Source organism: Megascapheus bottae, chromosome 17 (assembly GCF_031878675.1).
Source record: "Megascapheus bottae isolate mThoBot1 chromosome 17, mThoBot2.hap1, whole genome shotgun sequence".
Classification (NCBI taxonomy): domain Eukaryota; kingdom Metazoa; phylum Chordata; class Mammalia; order Rodentia; family Geomyidae; genus Megascapheus; species Megascapheus bottae.
Genome location: NC_143525.1, coordinates 28480818 through 28501482, shown reverse-complemented (window position 1 = coordinate 28501482; position 20665 = coordinate 28480818).

The window sequence follows — 20665 nt, the reverse complement described above, 5'->3', positions numbered from 1 at the left end:
CTCTGCTGACATGCTTTGTTTGGGCTGCTGAGAATAAAACTGAATCATTTTGAAATCTACAGATTTTTTTCATAAAAATCAGTACTTCTGGGCTGGGAGTTTGGCCTAGTGGTTAGAGTGCTTGCCTAGCATGCATGAAGACCCGGGTTCGATTCCTTGGTACCACATATGTAGAAAAAAGCCGGAAGTGGTGCTGTGGCTCAAGTGGTAGAGCTCTAGCCTTGAGAAATTCCATGGACATTGCTCAGGCCCTGAGCTCAAGCCCAGAACTGGCAAAATAAATAAAGAAAGAAAGAAAGAATGGAAAACTCCTCTAAAAAAAAAAATCAGTACTTCTTTGCTTTTCCTGAGAGACAGGAAGGTGGACATCCCCTGACGGACACGACCCCTTCAGAATAAATAGGATTTTGCTGATTGTCAGCCTTCTACTCATCCCCGGACTATGTCCCCTGACATTGAGCATCGAGAAGGCCAGGAGCCGAACAGGACTGTAGAGCTGGAAGTCCTAACCTTTGTATCCTCTGCCTCTTCCCCTTTTCTCAGCTGTGCTGCCTCACGGAAATTACAAAAGCCTTGTGAGAATCCCATTCCTCCTCCTCCATGTGAGCTTTCTTGAGGTAGCTTCCAAACTCATGAGAACTAAGTGAGTTAGCTTAAGCTCTCAGCCTGCACATTGTATGTATTTTTGGGTGTCAGTATCCACCAGGATTATACTACTTTGCCTGGTCTCCATGGGTATCTGTAATTGCAATCACAGTTTCTCATAGAAGAAAAATATCTTTCATAATTCATCTCTGAATTCACGAATAAGACTTTTCTTCCTCCCCTAGCTTCATCCCAGCACTTTGTAAGTTATATTAGGATAGTGCTAGCCATGGAAACAAACTTGCTCCAGCATGCCAGTGGCAGAGCCGACTCTTTTTCTGATGCACACAATAGTGTATGGGGGGGGCACTACAATGGGCAGATTTGTTCCCCACAGTCACTCAGCACCCAGGCTCTTGCAATCTTGTGGATTTGTATTCCTTTCGGTTCTGGTGGTTCTCAGCTTTTCAAGAAAGATATACTCGTTCTTGACCAAGTGGTCAGTGGTACCCATTTTATCTGTTCATGTTCTATTAGCATCTGTCCTCTCTAAGATACAGGACTCCTAGAAAGTACAGCCCCCTACAGGGGTAGTTGCTCCCCAGTAACTCAGCTCTACTCTAGGGAGAGATTTGAGCACACAAATTAGATTCAAGTAAGATTAGTTCATTTGATTTTTTTTTTCTTGGAGAGAAATACAATGTAGCCATTGTGCATATACACATTGAACTGGATGCCAAACTAGGGGAAAACATTTGTAACCACAACTTTTTTTTATTACCTCTACATTATTTGTACAAGAGAGGATTCATTGTAACATTTCCTCATATGAAAACAATGTATCACATCAGCCTCCCTCTACTTCTTAAAATAATTTCAACAGGTTTCTTTGTTCTATTTTTATATATTCAAATAAACAACACAAATCACATTTATCCTTATTCACCTTCTGTGTTAGCCCTCCCGGTGTTTACTCCCTCATCTAAGCCTTATAACCACAATTATCATATCTAAAGTTTTCTGAGAAAAGGTCATGTTATAGCCCAGGCTGGGCTATAACTCACTACCTTGCTAAGGCTGGCCTCAAACTTGTAGTCCTTTTACCCCAGTTTCCCAAATACTGGAAGTATAGGCATGTGCCACTATATTCATTCGATATCCAAATCCTTTTTCCCCCCAGTGCTGATCAAACTATGGGCTTCACACAGGCTAGACAAGTGTTCTACCACTGAGATACGTTTCTGGCTCCTATATACAAATCTTTAATCCAGTTTTCTTTTAAATTGCTCTTGCATTAGTAGACGTTTAGCATTTGGCTTTATTAAGGCAGATGACTTCATTTGTGAAGGAATACTTTACATATTTTGCCTAAGTTTATCACCAAGGTAGAGGTTACTTATAAACAGAGAAGAAAAGGAGGGAGGAAAGGGAGAAAGAAAATAAATACTAGCATAGATTGCTACAATTGAGGAATCCCAAGGATAAAAATCTAATTTAAAAAGATTCCTTAATAGCTTTCTAGGTATAAGGTGGAGAGAGGTGTTATACAGCATCTGAATCTCTTTAAGACAGACAACATGTCTTAGACTGCTTTGTGTTGAGCCATTTTAGTTTTGATAGCATCGTCGGGTTTTCTGTTGTTGTTGCTTAGTTTTGTTTTTAAATGTTTTGACAGTACTGAAGTTTGAACTCAGGGCCTCCTACTTGCTAGGCCTCATACTTGCTCTACTGCTGAACCACACCTCCAGGCCAAGCCATTTTTTTGAATCGCAGAGCTTGTGTGTGACCTCTGAGAGTATGAGATCACAGTGGATTATGACAGTATCTTTTCTGCAGTTTGCAGTGTCTGAGAGGCTTGTGAAGAGGAACTTAGGCAACCTTAGTTCAGACTACTACCTGCTTAGTCACCTAAAGGTGGGTGACTAAACATCTTCCTGCTCTTGAGCTGCTCTTAGCTATTTGGGTCCCAGACTGACTGATGGCTTTCTCTTCCCCCTGAATCCGTGTCTAGGCAAGTGATTTGCAGCATAGTCTTAGAAGGAAACTATGGAGCATTCAATTTCCCATCTTAGCCTACCTGACTCCTACTTGAGCATGTTACAAGACCAAGAGGTTTTTAGAAATTGAAAAGTGGATGGGGCTGGGAATGTGGCTTACTGGTAAAGTGCTTGTCTAGCATGCATGAAGCCCTGGAATCGTTTCCTCAGAACCACATATACAGAAAAAGCCAGAAGTGGTGCTGTGGTTCAAGTGGCAGAGTGCTAGCCTTGAGAAAGCCCAGGGAGAGTGCTCAGGCCCTGAGTTCAAGCCCCAGGACTGGCAAAAAAAAAAAAAAAAAGACAAAGAAAGAAAGAGATTGAAAAGTGGAAATAACCATTTTCTCTCTCACTTGCTGGGCTGTAGCTAGTACCGTGTGTGTGTGTGTGTGTGTGTGTGTGTGTGTGTGTGTGTGTGTGTGTACGCGTGCATGAGTGCCAACATGGGCTTAAACTCAGGACCTGTGCACTATTCTTTAAAATTTTTTGCTCAAGGCTGATGTTCTACCACTTGAGCCACAGCTCTACTTTCAGCTTTTTGGTGGTTAAATGGAGATAAGAATCTCAAAGACTATGCTTCAAATCCTGATCCTCAGATGTCAGTCTCCTGAGTAGCTAGGGTTGTGGGCTTGGTAGTACTTCTTAAAGGAAAATGCTATGTGCTTCTTATGCTCAGACGAGTGGACTGTGATCAATAAACCTATCTAAAGATCTATTTACTCTTTTGCTATTTGGGAAAAGGGGGAAAAAAATCTCTTGAGCCTGAATTGCCAACCCAGATATGGCTTTCTTCTTCCCCAGCACCTCACTTTGCCTCTCAGCTTAACATGTGCTTCATTCTGCCTCTTCATACACAGTTTTTAATTTTTATTTTTCAGAACTGGGGATTGAACTCAGAGCCTATTACTTGCAAGGGAGATATTCTACCACTTGAGCTATATTCCCAGCCTCATTAATACAGCCCTGCTGCATTAGACTTGCTAAAGGCAGATGGAGGCTCATGATAGTAAGGGGTGCAGGCTCCAGAACTGGAATTACTTGGGTTTGGAGCTCAGTCTGCCCCTCATTAGCTGTGAGAGTTTACAGTTCATTCTTCCTTTCCATGCCTGGTTTTCTTATCAATGTGGTAGATGTGTTAGTAGCTCCCATCTCCTGGGATGTGGTGAAGATGAATGAGGAAATCCCCACATACACACCCAACACAGCACAGTGCCTGACACACTGTGAACCATCAATAAATCCTCTAGTGACTCGCCTTTGTTTTCCTATCTTCTGCTACTACCTCTTATCAGCTTGATAAATGCTGGCTAATCTGAAGGAAAGATAGAGGAAATTACTAAACTATTATTCTGCCACTTTTGAAGTAATCTAGATAAAAAAAAATGACTGTAAGTCAGAATCCTCTATAGGAACATTATAAAAAAAGGTATATGGCCTACTGGTAGAATGCTCACCTAGTATGCATGAAGCCCTAGGTTCAATTCCTTGGTACCACATACACAGACAAAGCCAGAAGTGATGCTGTGGCTCAAGTGGTAGAGTGCTAGCCTTGAGCAAAAAGTGTCTAAGGACACAAGGGCTGGAGAGAGGAGGGGGGGATGGAGGGAGAGAGAGAGAAAGAGAAAGGCAGAGATTTTTTTTGCCAGTCCTGGGGCTTGAACTCATGGCCTGAGCACTGTCCTTGGGCTTTCCTTAAGGCTTAATGATCTACCACTTGAGCCACAGCACCACTTCCAGCCTTTCTACATATGTGTTACCGAGGAATTGACTCTGGGTCTTAGTGCATGCTAGGCAAGAACTCTACCACTAGGCCAAATTCCCAGCCTGAGAAAGGCAGATTTATAGGGTAGTAGGGTGACTCCAGTGACAGATTATCTGCCTAGCAAGCACAAGGTCCTGAGTTCAAATCTCAGCACCAAAAAAAGTGAGGAGGAGTAAAGTCCTCAACTTGATTCAAAACTTGATTCAAGCCTCATTTCTTTCTTTTTTCTCTTGCTTTTTCTTTCTTTTTTTTTTCCTTTCTTTCTTTTTGTTGTTGTTGCTGGTCATGGGACTTGAACTCTGGGCCTGGGCTTTGTCCCTGAGCTCTTCAGCTCAAGGCTACTGCCCCTTAAGCCACAGTGCCACTTCTAGTTTTTCTTGTGGTTACTGGAGATAAGAGTCTCACAGAATTTAGTGCCCAGGCTGGCTTTGAATCTCAATCCTCAGATCTCAGTCTCCTGAGTAGCTAAGATTATTACATCTTGCTCAAGCCTCATTTCTACCCCTTCTCTCCAAAGTAAAATATTTCTTAGAGAAAAAAAAAATGAGGAGGGAGAAGTCCATTGAGTTTCTGTGTGAGTAAATATGAGATTTTTTTTTTTTTTTGGTGGGTCATGGTGCTTGAACTAGGCCTGGGCGCTGTTCCTTAGCTCTTCAGCTCTAGGCTACCACCCTACCCTCAAACCAAGCCCCACTTCCCATTTTCTAGAGGTTAATTGGAGATAAGAGTCTCAGATCTTTTGTGCCTAGACTGAGAACCTCAGATCTCAGCCTCCTGAGTAGCTAGGATTTCAGGCGTGAGCCTCTGTGGCAGCAAATATGGGATAATTTTACCAAGTAAAAATAATCTATGTATGTTTGTAGTCAACAAATAGAGAGGAGAGGGAGTCTGTTGTGACCTTTGGCTTGAGAACAAGCTCAGGAAGAGCCCAATTCTGAGTCGTGGCATAGAGAAGTCCTCTCAGATCTGCTGTTTCCCAACACTTAGCTGAGCAGGATTTGAGTCATGCAGGTGACCCTGGCCCTGCCCCATGCCGTCACCGGGGTGGTCTACAGTGGGCGTCTGCTTCTGGATGTGGATGCTCACTCACATTCCTTCCTCTTACTGAGCTCCCAGGAAGGAAAGTCCTGAGGTGGGGTCAGAGCTTTCTGTCCAGGTGACAAGCTATAGCGGTAGTCTTGATATCTCCCTACCGGAAGTCCATTGCTTTCCACCTCTTTTTCTTCCCTCTCTCAAAGAAAGCAGACTTTACTAACTTAGACATAGGTGGCATGGGAAGTGGTGTCTTTTGGGGTGGAGAACATTATGGAGTTAAGAAGTCAGCTCTGGGCGGAGGGAGTTTGGCCTAGTGGTAGAGTGCTTACCTAGCATGCACAAAGACCCGGGTTCGATTCCTCGGTACCACATACATAGAAAAAAGCTAGAAGTGGTGTTGTGGTTCAAGTGGTAGATCGCTAGCCTTGAGCTGAAGAGCTCAGGGCTCAGGCCCAGAATTCAGGCCCCACAACTGACCAAAAAGAAAAAACATAGTCAGCTCTGCTGTGGTTTGTTATGTACTCATGCATTCCTTCTGGACATTGATAAATTGGACTTTTCCTAGTACAGTATTACAATTTTTACTGGGGGCTAGGAATGTGGCTCAGTGGCAGAGTACTTGCCTGCCATGCATGAGGCCCTGGGTTATTCCTCAGTACCACATAAAAATTAGTAAAGTTATATTAAAAATAATAACTGAAGAGGATAAAGGTATGTGTGTGCACACGCACACATGTGTGCCACTTCTAGGGGTTGAACTCAGGACCTGGGTGCTGTCCTTGAACTTTTTTTTTTTTGCTGAAGGCTGGTGTGCTACCATTTGAGCCATACTTATAATTCTGGCTTTTTGGTGTTTAATTGGAGAAAGAGTCTCATAAACTTTACTGCCTAGGTTGGCTTTGGGCCATGATCCTCAGATCACAGCCTCCTGGAAAGTGGATCATAAAGCATGAACCTCTGTGGCACCCAGCTTGAGGATGGAGTTCTTGTCTTCTAAACATGAAAACAGCTTTTCTGCACTTCACAATGTTTGTGGAATAACCAAACCAGAAGGTTAAAAGAGACTAATAAAACATTACCCACTTGAAAGCAGGTCCAGACAATAAAACATTGTATGCCTGATTTTATGATCCATGAGAGATTAAACTCCCTGTACTTAAGAGAAAGGGATATAGGCACCCTTGACCCAAATTGACCTCTGAATCGTATCAAGCAGTACAGCAGGAAGAAACTTGCTAAACCGAACATGATAGTTATGATTAAGCTATTTGCATCAGTGACATAGGAAAGACTGAACTGTAATTTTCTTGTCTCTCTCTCTCCCTCTCTCTCTCTCTCTCTCTCTCTCTCTCTCTCTCTCTCTCTCTCTCTCTCTCTCTCTCTCTCTCGCACACACACACATTCTTTCTTGCCTTCCCCATACTCTCCATATTTATGGTGGTATCATAAAATTTGTTGAGCAGCAACCCATCTGTTCTTGTGATTCTGTTTCTGTTTGTAAAGCTTTGAATACCTTTGCCTTTGTACAGAGCTTATTTTGTATGTAGGTTTCTATCTACTTGTCCATTGTTTATTTTATTTATTTATTTATTTATTTATTGAACTCTGAACTTGAGTGCTGTACTTAAGATTTTGTGCTCAAGGCTAGCACTCTGCCACTTGAGCCGTAGCTCCACTTCTGGCTTTTGTGGTTAATTGAGGATAAGAATTGCACAGACTTTCTTGCCCCCATGCTAGCTCTGAACCACCACGATCCTCAGATCTCAGCCTCCTGGGTAGCTAGGATTACAGGCATGAGCTACCAGTATGCAACTTCTTGTTTGCTTTTAAGATTAAAAGTCTATTCAGGTTTTCAAATATTTGATGAATTTTGTTTTGTGAATTCATATTGTAAGCTTCTATTTCTGAGTTAAACAGTCATGATAAACATTTTTTTTTTGCCAGTCCTGGGCCTTGAACTCAGGGCCTGAGCAGTGTCCTTGGGCTTTCTCAGGGCTAGAGTTCTACCACTTGAGCCACAGTAACACTTTTGGCATTTTTCTGTGTATATGATACTGAGGAATCAAACCTGGGTCTTCGTGCATGCTAGGCGAGCACTCTACCACTAGACTAAACTCCTGGTCCCATGATAATCTCTCAAAAAATGTATTGTGCGTGTGCTTTGGGTGTGTGCATGTGTGTAGGTGCCAGAGTTTAAACTCAGAGCCTCAAGCTCTTGCTTGGCCTTCTTGCTCACTACTGGCATTCAACCATTTGAGCCATGCCTCCAGCCCTGCCACCTCATTTTTTAAGAAAATATAACACAGTGATCAAAAATAACATATGCCGGCCGGGAGTTTGACCTAGTGGTAGAGTGCTTGCCTAGCATGCATGAAGACCCAGGTTCGATTCCTTGGTACCACATACATAGAAAAAAGCCAGAAGTGGTGCTGTGGCTCAAGTAGTAGAACTCTAGGCTTGAGAAAGTCCAAGGACAGTGATCAGGCCCTGAGCTCAAGCCCAGGACTGGCAAAAACAACAACAACAACAAAATAACATATGCCTTCCCAGTAGCCAAAGATAGAACAGAAACTACTGTATAAAAAGGGAAGCTGAAGCCAGTGACTGGCTTTGGAGAAGGGGGGATGTCACAAAAGAAGGGCAACTGGGTATTGCCCAGAGTGGCAGCTCTTCTGCTCTCAGTTAGTTTCCCACAGTTGCCTGCCACTGCCCTGTTCCAGAATCAGCTGCCCACCGCTCACTGAGGGCAGCAGCCTTCTCCTGGGTCTGTTGTGGCCTGTGGCTTCGTCCTTCAGTCTATCCTTCTCATCCATCTTCTAGACACTCCTTGGAATTTCTGGTGTTTGAGAACATTCAATGCTAGTTACCTTTCTGGATTGTAAATCAATTATTGTCTTAATATATAATTCATATCATTTATGATTGGTGTATGATGCAATATGATTTGGGTGAAGAGGGAGAGACATAAAAGTATGCAGTAATGGTGTAAAACACAGTCCTCTTTGAATAAGAAACCAAATTAAAAGTAAGTTATGAGCTGGCTACCTGGCTCACAAAGCTCGGAGTTCAAACTCCAGTACTGCCAAAAATAAAATAAGATCTTAGGAACCTACTATGATACTCAGGCTCTGTACCTAAATTAAAAAAAAAAATTCCCCCCAGTCCTGGGGCTTGAACTCAGGGCCTGAGCACTGTTCTTGAGCTTTCTCAAGGCTTGAGCTTTACCACTTCCAGCTTTTTCTATGTATGTGGTACTGAGGAATTGAACCTGCATCTTTGTGCAAGCTAGGCAGCACTCTATCACTAGACCAAACTCCTGGCCCTTGTACCTAAATTATTGAATGCATTTTCAGTATAAAGGATTCAAGACCCTCTCCAGGGAGAACATGTAGTTTACAGGGTGTTAGACATTATATATCCTTCAGTTCTTATGTATATGTGTGTGCATTCTTGTTGTGCATGTGTGTGCTCGCACTAGTACTGGGACTTGGACTCAGGAGCAAATGTCAGTGATTCTGGCATTGGGAGAAACCTAGAGGAAGAGAGCTGTCCTAGCCTTTGGGAAAGTAGGCTTGTGCTTTCCAGCTCTGTCATCTCTGCTTTAGGAATTTCCCCAGTAGATCTGACACCCAAGCCAGGAAGCAAACTCTTGGAATTGTGGTTTGCAAATCCAACATAAAGGAACTAGTTTCACTTCCGCATTAGGCAGAGCCTATAGGTATATGACCACAGATTCCTGATAGCCATTAACCTGAGAGGTGACTGAGCCCACACCAAAGCCACACCCCACTGCAGGACTTTCCCCACAGCTGTGGAGAAGCTGAGCTTCCTTTTACTAGACAAGCAGCAGGAGGGTGTACACATCCCGCACAGGGCTGCTTGGTGAGTGGTAAAGGCCCAGCTCCTGAAGATCGCCCAAAGATTGCCGTAAACCTCAGAAACCAGTGCTTCCTTCCTCGCTCCACTCTTCTGCACAGCAGTCAGCCGCACTGGAGTTTCGGGTTAGATGCTGGATTAATAGTGCGTGCAGCAGGCAGCAAGTCTGGTTGCCCACGAGGTTTGGCTGCCAGTGCAGGCTGCTGCAATCCTGTCACATGACCTGAACCACCAGCCCCGACATCTCCCCCCACAGACTGGCTGGGGTCAGAAACCCCATCAAGGGGCCTCTTGGGTATGGGCTGCTGCTCCTGCTGACTGATGAATGCAGAAAATAGCAAGGGGAGGGGGAGAACTGAATTCATCCTTTACCTCTCAGGCAGCTGAGGCCTCTTGGTGAAACCAGAGAGCTATTTGTCTTTAAGCCAGCAATTTCTAGCCACATAGACACTTGACTCCTAAATCTAGATGGGACTTCATCAGGGGTCTGTGAGTTAGGAATAGATGATTATGAGTCAGTCATCTTCCTTAGCGTAACAAGATCGTCAAATTTTGTGCAACAATTACTGAGAGCCCCCTAGGGAGCACACGATATCTGGAGCCCTTCACAATTACCAGTGCCAGGGTGTTAGGCCTCCTGTCCAAAGGAGACATGCCCTTAAATGTGACTTCATGGGGTGTGTGTGTGTGTGTCACATGGTAGTATGTTTATGTTTGGGAACTATTGTTGAAGAGGCAGTCAAGCAAGGATATTCTTTCAATCTGCAGTTTAGAATGAATGATTATCACATTGATATCTAACAAGAGAAATAGAAATAGACTGGAGATTTTTTTTTTACTTTTGCAAATGCTAAGCAAGTACTCTATCACTGAGAAGCCTCCTCTACCCTTTTAAATTTTGAGATTGAGGGAAGGCGGGTGTCTTACTAAGACTAGCCTGGAACTTTCCATCCTCCTTCCTCAGCCTTCTCAGTGCTGATGTATACTGCTATACCTGTGGAGATTTTCTTTTGAATATAAGCTGTAGAGATATCATACACTGGGGCAGGATTCTAGACATTCACACACAGTGAAGCCAAAGGAGGATACTCTTAGGGGAGGAACACAAAGGTACAATGCCTAGGTGCCTTTAATCATATAAAATAATATTTAACAAAATGAACTCCAGGAAATGGTAACAAGAGGCTTTCTCTTTGTTATTTTTCTTTTCTTTCTGTCAGGCTTGTTCATTTTTCTGTCCTTTGGAGTCACAAAATGGAGAGACAAAGGGTGAACAAATGCTGCAGTGGCACTTAATGGACAGTGTTGAAAATGATCTGTACAACTTGTGGGTGGGGATGGAAGGGAAAAACTGGGAGAGAGTGAGAAAAGGGGTGATATTACCAAATAAGAAATGTACATATTCATTACCTGGCTTCTGTAACTGTAACCTCTCTGTATGTCACCTTTATAGTAATAACTTAAAAAAGAAAAAGGAAAAAGCTTGGTTCAATATTTTGATTTAGCCTTTATTCCAGACAACTCAAGGTTTATAGCTTTAGTAGAAAATTACCCACGTAGCCAGACATTGGCTCACTCCTGCAATTCTAGCTACTCAGGAGGCTTGGAACTGAGAATTGTGGATTTGAAGCCAGTCCAGACAGGAAAGACTATAAGACTCTTATCTCCAATTAACCACCAAAAAGTGGGACATGGAGCAGTGGCTCACAGTGGTAGAGCAGTAGCCTTGAGCACAGAAATTCAGGGAGAGTGCCTAGGTCCTGAGTTCAAGCCCCACAATTGACAAAAAAAAATTTACCCACATACCATTCTCTTATAACACACTTGGATACTTCAGACCTCATTTTCTCTTTTTACTAAGCAAGGAAAGGGGTCTCTGTGGAGAAAATTTTGTTTGTTGATGCTATGCTCAATTTTTTTTTATTAAAGAAATGCTTTCTTTTTTATTTATTTATTTTTTTTACCAGTCCTGGGCCTTGAACTCAGAGTCTGGGCACTGTCCTTAGGCTTTCTCAAGGTGAGAACTCTACCACTGAGTCACAGTACCCATTTCTGGCTTTTTTCTATGTACCGAGGAATTGAACCTGGGTCTTGCATGCTAGGCAAGCACTCTACCACTTGGCTAAACTCCCGGCTCCTATGCTCAACTTTTCATCTTTCTTTGTCCTTAATTTTTCAGAGCCTTCAGCAAATTACAAAAATCCCTTCCTCTTTCAAATATGACAGTTCTGAGTTTAAAATAAGGGGATTATGTCCTTCTAGATGGATCTTTTTCTTATTCTAGTAACCCTTGAGTACAAAGTACAGTAAGGTTGCTTTGACTTTAAGAAAATCTATGGAGCTAACTCTGCCACGATAGTGAAACAGCCATAGAAAACAAAGGGTGTGGTTTAACTTTAGTGATCTTGGTACAGGGCCCAATAGCTCTTCACTTGGGTTATTGTCTTCAGGGTAGCAATTCCACTTTTTATCTTACCTTTACTCTCAAGTTAAAAAATTAAAAACTGGGATAGGTGTATATTCTTCTAACCTTACCACTTAGGAAGCAGGAAGATGGCAAATTTAGATGGACAGTTTTTTAGTTACATAGTGAGTCCCTCCCTATCTCACAAAAAAAAAAAGAGCAAGGAGAGAGAGAGAGAGAGAGAGGGAGGGAGAGAGAGGGAGAGAGAGATATTATAGTGTGTACAAAACTTGACATCGTGGCGCTAGCTGACATGATGGAGCAGACAAGCCCTTATCTTTCACCCTTTATCTCATTTTATGTTCTCAGCCATCTCCATCCAGGCAGTTGCTGATATTCTTACTTTACAGAGAAAGAAGCTGAAGCTCAGAAAGGTTGTTACTTAAGGATACCAAGTGATGAACCCACATCCTGAGCTATACTATGACACTCTGTATCTGAAACAGCAGTCCAGACATTGGTCCCATGAATTGTTGCTAATGCGATCTGCAGGGTGTAATGCTGCTTCATGTCACGCTGCTAGCAGGACCCAGAATGTTAGCAGGTGTCTTCTCTTCCCTCTAGGCCCCTCACATACCTAGGGTGAAGGAATAGGCTAAGCCAGGTTTGGAGCTTCAGGTGAGACCAGCTACTACATGGTTACATGGTTACATTCCACTTTTATGAAAATAAAATATCTGTTCCCACCTTGACCATCAGGCCTGCAAAATCCTGGCTGGGAAAAGAGGAACCTCATGACACAATTGGCTGTCATCTGGCACAAGCTTGGATGTGGCATCCTCCAGGCTAATCAATTCCACTCTATCAGAATCTTTACCCAACAATATCTTTCCCAGGGTCCTTCTGTGTTACTGTCTGTGCCGGCGAATTTATCTGGACACTGCCTCATTCCACCTTCTAGGACTGCTATGTTGGAGCAATTTTCTCTTGGCAGTGCTGAGGCTTTTAAAATTACATGGCAGTGGTCACTAGAAGTTCAAGGTCCTCTTTCCCCATCCCCTCTGCTGGAGTTTTTCAATAAGTATCTAGATTGAGTTGATAGTGTGAGAAATTATGACTCCCCTACCCCATGGCAGTCAGAAGATCAGCAGCTTTCTTGGTCAATTCTTTCTGCCCCATCTTTCCTTCCTCCCCCTTGGTTTCCAGTGTTGAAAGGCTGAGAAGATTAACATAGGCTCCTGCAGGGGCTAGTGGTAGGTCCTGGCTAGCCACAAGGTTTCTTCTAATCTCAAAGCTAGAGCCAAGCCAAGAGGAAGAAAGAACCCCAAAGCCCCAACAAGGAGCTGAGTTTTTTTGTGTGTTTGTTTTTCTGATCCAGATCCTACAGGTGAGAACATCATCTCTAGTGACCTGGACAACACTGAGGTGATAAGCATGTGACATTTGTGGCTAAGAGGCCCTGAACCAACTGAGACCATTCTTCATCTACGAATCTTTTTTTTTTTTTTTTTTTTGCCAGTTCTAGGGCCTGAACTCAGGGCCTGAACACTGTCCTTAGGTTTTCTCAAGACTAGAGCTCTAACACTTGAGCCACAGCCCTCTTTTGGCCTGTTGGATCGAACAAGATAGGGAGAAAAATAAGGAAGGCTAAATTGGCAAAGCAGCAGGTTTAAAATGAGAGTTTTGAGTAAACATCCTGTTTTGTAGGGCTGGTAGTTTGGCCTAGTGGTAGAGTGCTTGCCTAGCATGCACGAAGACCCGGGTTCAATTCCTTGGTACCACATACGTAGAAAAAAGCTGGAAGTGGTGCTGAGGCTCAAGTGGTTGAGTCCTAGCCTTGAGAAAGTCCAAGGACAGTGCTCAGGCCCTGAGCTCAAGCCCAGGACTGGCAAAGAAAAAACAAAAAAGACCCTGTTTTGTGTGTGTCCCCAAAAGGCTGAAAAATGCTAAGTTGATGGTTGGTTTATGTGTCATATTTTGCTTTTTCATTATTAAAAAGTTTTTCTTATTTATTTTTGTTTTGCTTTGTTTTTGCTTTTCAATGCTGAGAATGGAGCCCGGGGCCTTGCACTAGCTAGGCAAGCTCTACTACTGAGCCACACCCCTCCCTTGTCTAAAATACTTTTATTGTGGCTTTAGGATATGGGTGCCTACATGTGTACCTTCATGCTGTTCCTAAAGGCTTGAACTTAAGCCCTGGGCATTGTCCTTGAGCTTTTTTGTTCAAGGCTGGTACTCTACCACTTGAATCACTGCTCTGCTCCAAGCCTTTAGTGGTTAATTGGGTATAAAGAATCTTCCTAGGGGCCGGGAGTTTGGCCTAGTGGTAGAGTGCTTGCCCAGCATGCACGAAGACCCGGGTTCAATTCCTTGGTACCACATACATAGAAAAAAGCTGGAAATGATGCTGTGGCTTAAGTGGTAGAAAAAAAGCCCAAGGACAGTACCCAGGCCCTGAGTTCAAGCCCCAGGACTTGTGGTGGTGGTGGGGGGAATCTTCCTGGACTTTACCTGTCCAAACTGGCTTTCAACTGTGACCCTCAAATCTCAGCCTCCTGAGTAGCTATGATTATAAGTGTGAACCTTCAGCATCTGGCAATTTATGACTTTTACAATAGAGACAATTGTGAAATAACTTACAGTTGGGAAAAAAAGAAAGGCTGGGGTGAAGCACTGTGGTAGAGCATTTGCCAGCATCTAGCATACACAAAGGCCCTAGGTTCCATCCTCAACACCACAAACCAGAACAAAAGGAGAAAAAGGAAAGAAAAGCAAAAACCCTATATACTCCAACCATTTATGTGGCCTTCAGATGATATATGAAATTCATACAAATGATTAAATGACAGGATGCTAAGTGCAGTGTGGCCCACATGTCCATTCAGCTGCTATCGGTGTCTTACGGGCACGCTCTCCTCTCAGCAAATCAGAATCTCTGATTTGCATACTGGAATCTGTGAGCACCCCCGCTGTGGGTAGTTGTGCCTATGGGTAGTGATGTCAGAGTTAGTGGTCGTTGCAGCAAGCCTGAGAGGAAGTGCTTCTTGGCTTGCGTGTGCAGCTCCCTGTGTGGCCTTTGAGAGAAGCAGCAAGCTAGGGGACCAGGAGATCAGGATGCTTCCCTGTGGCAGCTTCCTCATCTCTGCTTACTGTGATGAGAGGCAAATAAGTATTCGCTTAGTTTTGTTTTTTGTTTTAAATAAAAACAGTCCCTTTCCCTCCAGAAGAAATCAGCCTGGTCTTCCTAAATAGGGTCCCCCCAAAGACTCAGGTCAGCTGAGTGCAACAGACACACAAGTTCCTGTCTCCCTTGCCTGGAGCTTTGAGCGCATAGTCTACCCCCCCACCCCACCCCCGCCACTGTTGGTTGTGGGACTTGAAGTCTAGGCCTGGGTGCTGTCCTTGAGCTCTTCAGCACAAGGCCACTTCCCTATCCCTTGAGCCACAGCGCCACTTCCAGTTTTCTGGTGGTTAATTGGAGATAAGAGTCTCTAGGACTTTTTGGTGCCAGGAGCTGGCTTCAAACCATGATCTTCAGATCTCAGCCTTCTAAGTAGCTAGGATTATAGGTGTGAGCCACCATGCTCAGTAAAAGCTGACAGTCCTAAGTTTCACTTGCCCCAGGAACCATCAACCCAAAGGCAGAGAGGGTCTGGAGTTAGGTATTTAGAGGAGGCAACATAGGAACTGCTTTCTGGGCAATCTCAAAGCCAAGTTGTGCTTTCATTCTAGCCTGTGCTGGTCCTGTCTCCAGGTAAGCCAAAGCTTGCAGGGATGCTAGCTGTGGAGAATGGGTCCTCAGTACCCAGTGCTCTGTAAACCAGCCTGTAATCCAGGAAGGAGATTTCCCAGCACCCTGCCCCCCCGGCCCCCCGCTGGTGCCCTGTGGCCACCCTCGTGATGAGCATGTGGCTTCCTGAGGGGAAGAAGCTTGCACAATCACACAGAAATAGGAACTTGGAAAATAATATACTGGGGCACAGAAGAGATTAGGCAATGGAAGACTGGACCACAAGAAGGGAGTTTCGGTGAGGAGACAGGTTTCTTCTACATCATGTCAAAAATCCAGGAGGCCCCTAGACCTTGAGAAGTCTGAAGCTCAGTGCCTTCTTCTCTCTTACCAATCAGACCTAGAGGCCCTGAAAGGAGTGGGTGGGACAGATGTTTGAAATTATGCAGTCCAACTGGAAACTGCTGCGGTTAGGAGCCTCAAGACCAGAGCAGGCGATCAGGGCCTGCTTCCTAGTGACTCTGAAATTAGAATGATTTGCCAGCCAGGCTGGGGCTGCCTCTGAGAGAGATGCCTGAGACCTTGGTGGGTAGCTCCTGAGTGCTGGAAAGGGCTTTGGCCCAGGTGGCTCTGCCGGGGATCTGCAATTCCCCTAAACCTTTGTTCACTGTTTGAGGTTTGTGTGGAGGGTTTTCAGAAGCACAGGCTCCTTCTTTCAGAAAAATGAATCTCTCAAGCCCAGTCTTTCAATGTTATCCTTCTCTCAGCTCAGATCATTGAAGAATACTCCAGAAAGTTCAAACCCAAGGCAACAGTCATGAAAGTTTGAGAAGGGAGTTAGGTGAAGCAAAATACAGAGCTGATACCTTTTTTTGTTTTCTCCTCTGTGTCCCTGAGAGTTTGGATAGGGGTATTCATTCTCTATCTGTCTGTCTCTGTCACTCTCCTTCCCCTCTCTTCTCCTTCTCTCCGCCGACTCTCTCTCCCACTCTCTTTCCCACTCTCTCTCCCTCTCCCCTCCTCTTTCTTCTTTTCTTTCTTCCCCTCCTCTCGCTCCCTGTCCTTTTATTTTGGTCAATCCTGGGGCTTGAACTCAGAGCCTGGGCACTGTTCCTGAGCTTCTTTTGCTCAAGGCAAGCCCTCTACTAGTAAGCCATATTCCCAGCCCCATCGCTGGTTATTTTTTATTATAATATTCTTTTTTATTGTAATTAATAGAAGGGTTACATTATATTCGCCAGATAGAAGGTGCGTTACTTCACAAACATTGATTCCCCTTCTCGCTGGTTATTTTTGAGATGGAGTCTCAAAAACTTTTTCTTTTTTGCCTGGGCTAGCTTCAAACCACAAATTTTCAATTTCAGCTACTGGAGTAACTAGGATTATAGCACGAGCTCCTGGAGCCCATCTGGAGACAAATTCGTTAAAAATGTTCTTTATAGATTGCTAAGGGTATGATTAAGTGCTAAGGGTAGAGTGCTTACTTAGCGTATGGAAGGCCCTGAATTCCAATCCAGTACCAAAAACAAGACAAAACAAAAGTGAGTGTGTGTGTATGTGCGAAAGAGAGAGAGACAGAGACAGAGAGACAGAGACACACATAGCTACAGAGGAAGAAGACTCCCTTCATAATGTACAGCCTAGGCCATCTCTGCATCCACTAGTCACTGCCTTTCTGGCCACTTTGTAAGTTTCTGGTCGTGTCTTAAATCCATAATTGTAAACAACTTAGGCAAAAGTCCTATGTAAGACTCAGAATATTCAGCTAATAAAAGTTCCTTTAGTTTATTTTATTCCTGTCCTGGGGCTTGAATTCGGGAGCTAGGTTTTGTCCTTGAGCTTTTGTGCTCAAGGCTGGCACTCTACCACTTGAGCCACACCTACACTTCTGAGTTTTGGAGTAGTTAATTGGAGAATAGAGTCTTGTGGACTTTTTTGTCCTTGTTGGCTTTAAGCCATTGTCCTTAGATCTCAGCCTCTTGAGAATAGGCATGAGCCACTGATGCCTAGCTGGTAATAAAGTTTATAGCCCCCTCAATATCCACTAAACCTTCTGAGATATAAGAACTTACAAACCACTTGCAAACCACTGTTGCTCAAGGAATGGTATATGGTATGACTGTATGCTTTCATTTCTGGGTAAGGCCTAGAGAAGAAAGGGAGATTATATAAGGCTACACAGCAGTTTAGTGATAGAGCGGGGATCTGGATTCAGGATATTCTCAGATTAATACCCTATTTGTCTGTTTGATTTAGCAGATTGAAGGGCTAAAAATACAAATTCTGAATCGGTCTCATGTTATTGTGATAATTAATGATTTAATATATGCAGAGTCCTTAGATAATTTCTGCAAAATTAGCATAATGTGAGTGCTTATTGCTACCCATCTATTTGTTCTTTCTCTATTTTTTTATTTTATTTTATTTTTTGGCCAGTCCTGGGCTTGAGCTCAGGGTCTGAGCACTGTCCTTGAACTTTCTCAAGGCCAGAGCTCTACCACTTGAGCCTCAGCACCACTTCCGGCTTTTTTCTATGTATGTGGTACCAAGGAATCGAACCTGGGTCTTCGTGCATGCTAGGTAAGCACTCTACCACTAAGCCAAACTCCCAGCCATCTTTCTCTATTTTTTTATTGGTATCTCACCAGGTAGATTAGTTAGCTTTTCATTATTGTAATAAAATTCTTGAGGCATGCTACTGCATGAAGAAAAGAGGTTTGTTTAGCTCACAGTTTTGGAGGCTAGATAGATGTTCAGGTGGAATAATGGAGGCTCTAGTCAGGGTCCATGGCTTTTTCACATAGGTTGGATTGCAAATGTTAACTTGTCTGTGCGGCTTGTGTGATCTCTTCTTACAAAATCTCTGGGATTCCATCATGAAGCTTTTCCTTAATGACCTAATCTAGTCACAGTCCAAAGTTCCCTTTTCTGTGATGAGGAATAGTCTGGCAGAATGCCGAAGGCCCTAGCCTGCTAGGGAAGAAAAAAAAAGACAACACAAAGTCTCCACTTGCAAGCACTACCCTCACATTAAGGAGGGAGAATGAGAAAAATACATTCAAAGTATAGTACCAAGTGTATCATTTCAAAAGAGAGGGACTCTGAAAACTAAATGTGCCAGCACATCCTTTCTAAGTAGCAGATGAAAAGCCAGCAGGAACTTGGAAGAAGGACCGTCTAGATTACTGAATTCAATGGCTTTGGGTAGTTTTCTGAGATACCACAGACCTAAAGGCCAGCAAACTATCCTTTGACTAAATATTGGGACTTTTTCCATTGTGCACAGGCCCCAGCAGGCCAGGTTAAGTCTGCTCCTGTGTTGTCCAGGCTCTGTGGCCTACTCAGTGGTCACCATGGCTCTGGGCAAATAGCAGTTGTAGAGGGTTTCTGAGCCCCTGTCTGTCTGTCTGTCAGGATGTTTGCAGACCCTTTCAAGCTAGGTTACTGGGAGGACATAAGCCCAGAATCAGTTTCTGTCAAGTTGTTCTTCCCTCGCTAAACTGAAGAGGCAACATTGCAGGTCTGTCGATTGGGGGCGCTGTTCTGAGAAGTGAGTGTATGACAAAGGATGAACCAATACAACAACAGTACACCCAAAACACTGTGTTGGAAATGAACTTTACTACTTGTCGGGGAGGAAAAGTGGGAGAATATGAGGGAGGAGGTAACTGTTTGACAAGAATTGTACTCATTTCCTTACTTACATAACTGTAACCCCTCTGTATATCACCTTTATAGTATGAACAAACAAAGACACCTTTGGGAGTCAGTAAGTTTCCACTGTGGGGCTTCTGCAAAGCCCTGGGTAGAGGACAGCATCTTCTCTCTTAGATGGTAAGTGTCCATAACCAATGCAGAGGAGGAGACAAGATAATCCTGCACCCAGAGAAGGAGACAAAATAGGCCTGCTTTCTTTTTCTTTTTTTTTTTTTTTTTTGCCAGTCCTGGGCTTGAGCTCAGGGCCTGAGCACTGTCCTTGGACTTTCTCAAGGCTAGAGCTCTACCACTTGAGCCTCAGCACCACTTCCAGCTTTTTTCTACATATGTGGTACCAAGGAATCGAACCCGGGTCTTCATGCATGCTAGGCAAGCACTTTAACCACTAGGCCAAACTCCGACCCCTCTTTTCTTTTCTTTTTTTTTTTTTTTTAAAGTTCTGCAGTTTGAACTCATGTCCTTGTATTTGCTAGACAGGCACTCCAGCACTTGAGCCATGTCCCCAGTCCTAGACACTTCTTTTCCCTAGGTGACAGCTACAGTTTGCCTCTCTTCTCAAATTGCACACACACACACAGCCAAAAATTGCCAAACTGGACCTTCACTGGTGGCTTACACCTGTAGTCCTAACTACTCGCTCCTGAGGCTGGGATCTGAGGATTGCTGTTCTGAACCAGCTTAGGCAGGAAGGTCTGTGAGACTCTTATCTCCAATTAACAACCAAAAAGCTGAAAGTAGAGCTGTGGCTCAAGTGGTAGAACCAAAGAAACTCAGGGACAGTGCCCAAGCCCTGAGTTCAAGCCCCACAACTATATGTAGGGGGGCTGCGTGGGGGGGGAATTACCTTGCAAATTTGGGACATGACCAGAAAAGTGACTGTAGGAAGTGAAACAAATTCCCACAGTGGGCAGAATCTTTTCTAGGTTCCTATTCCAATTCCATGTTGGAGTCTGATTGGGTAAAAAGGAGCGCAGCAGTGAATGCTGACTGATTAGCAAGGGAGCCCTGGGCTTTGTGAAGTTTTTAGTTGAGGTTTTGTGTCAGTACCTAGGGGATTAATTCAAGCAGCAATTGTCCCGACCCAAATTTAATTCTAGGGTACTGTTGGATGTTTCTTTTGTTGTGTTTTGGTGGGGGGGGGGGCGGAGAGTGGGATGGAGGAAGGGGAAGAATCTCTCCAGAGACTGTATCTACAAGACTACTAACCAGAATGGGCTGGCTGGAATAATACATATTGCTTCATTCTGGGCCTTTGTGACCAGTAAGCTACAAAGTTATTTGTTTACCTTGACTCATTCATTCCTTAGAACTAGTTGTTGCTGGTGGCTCCTAGTCTATAATCCTAGCTACTCAGAAGGCTGAGATCTGAGGATCACATTTCAAAGCCTGCCTGGGCAGGAAAGTCTGTGAGGCTCTTATCTTCAGTTAATCACTGGAAAGCTGAAAGTAGAACTGTGAACTGTGGCTACAAGTGGTAGAGTGCCAGCCTTGAGCTGAAGAGCTCAGGGACAGCTACCAGG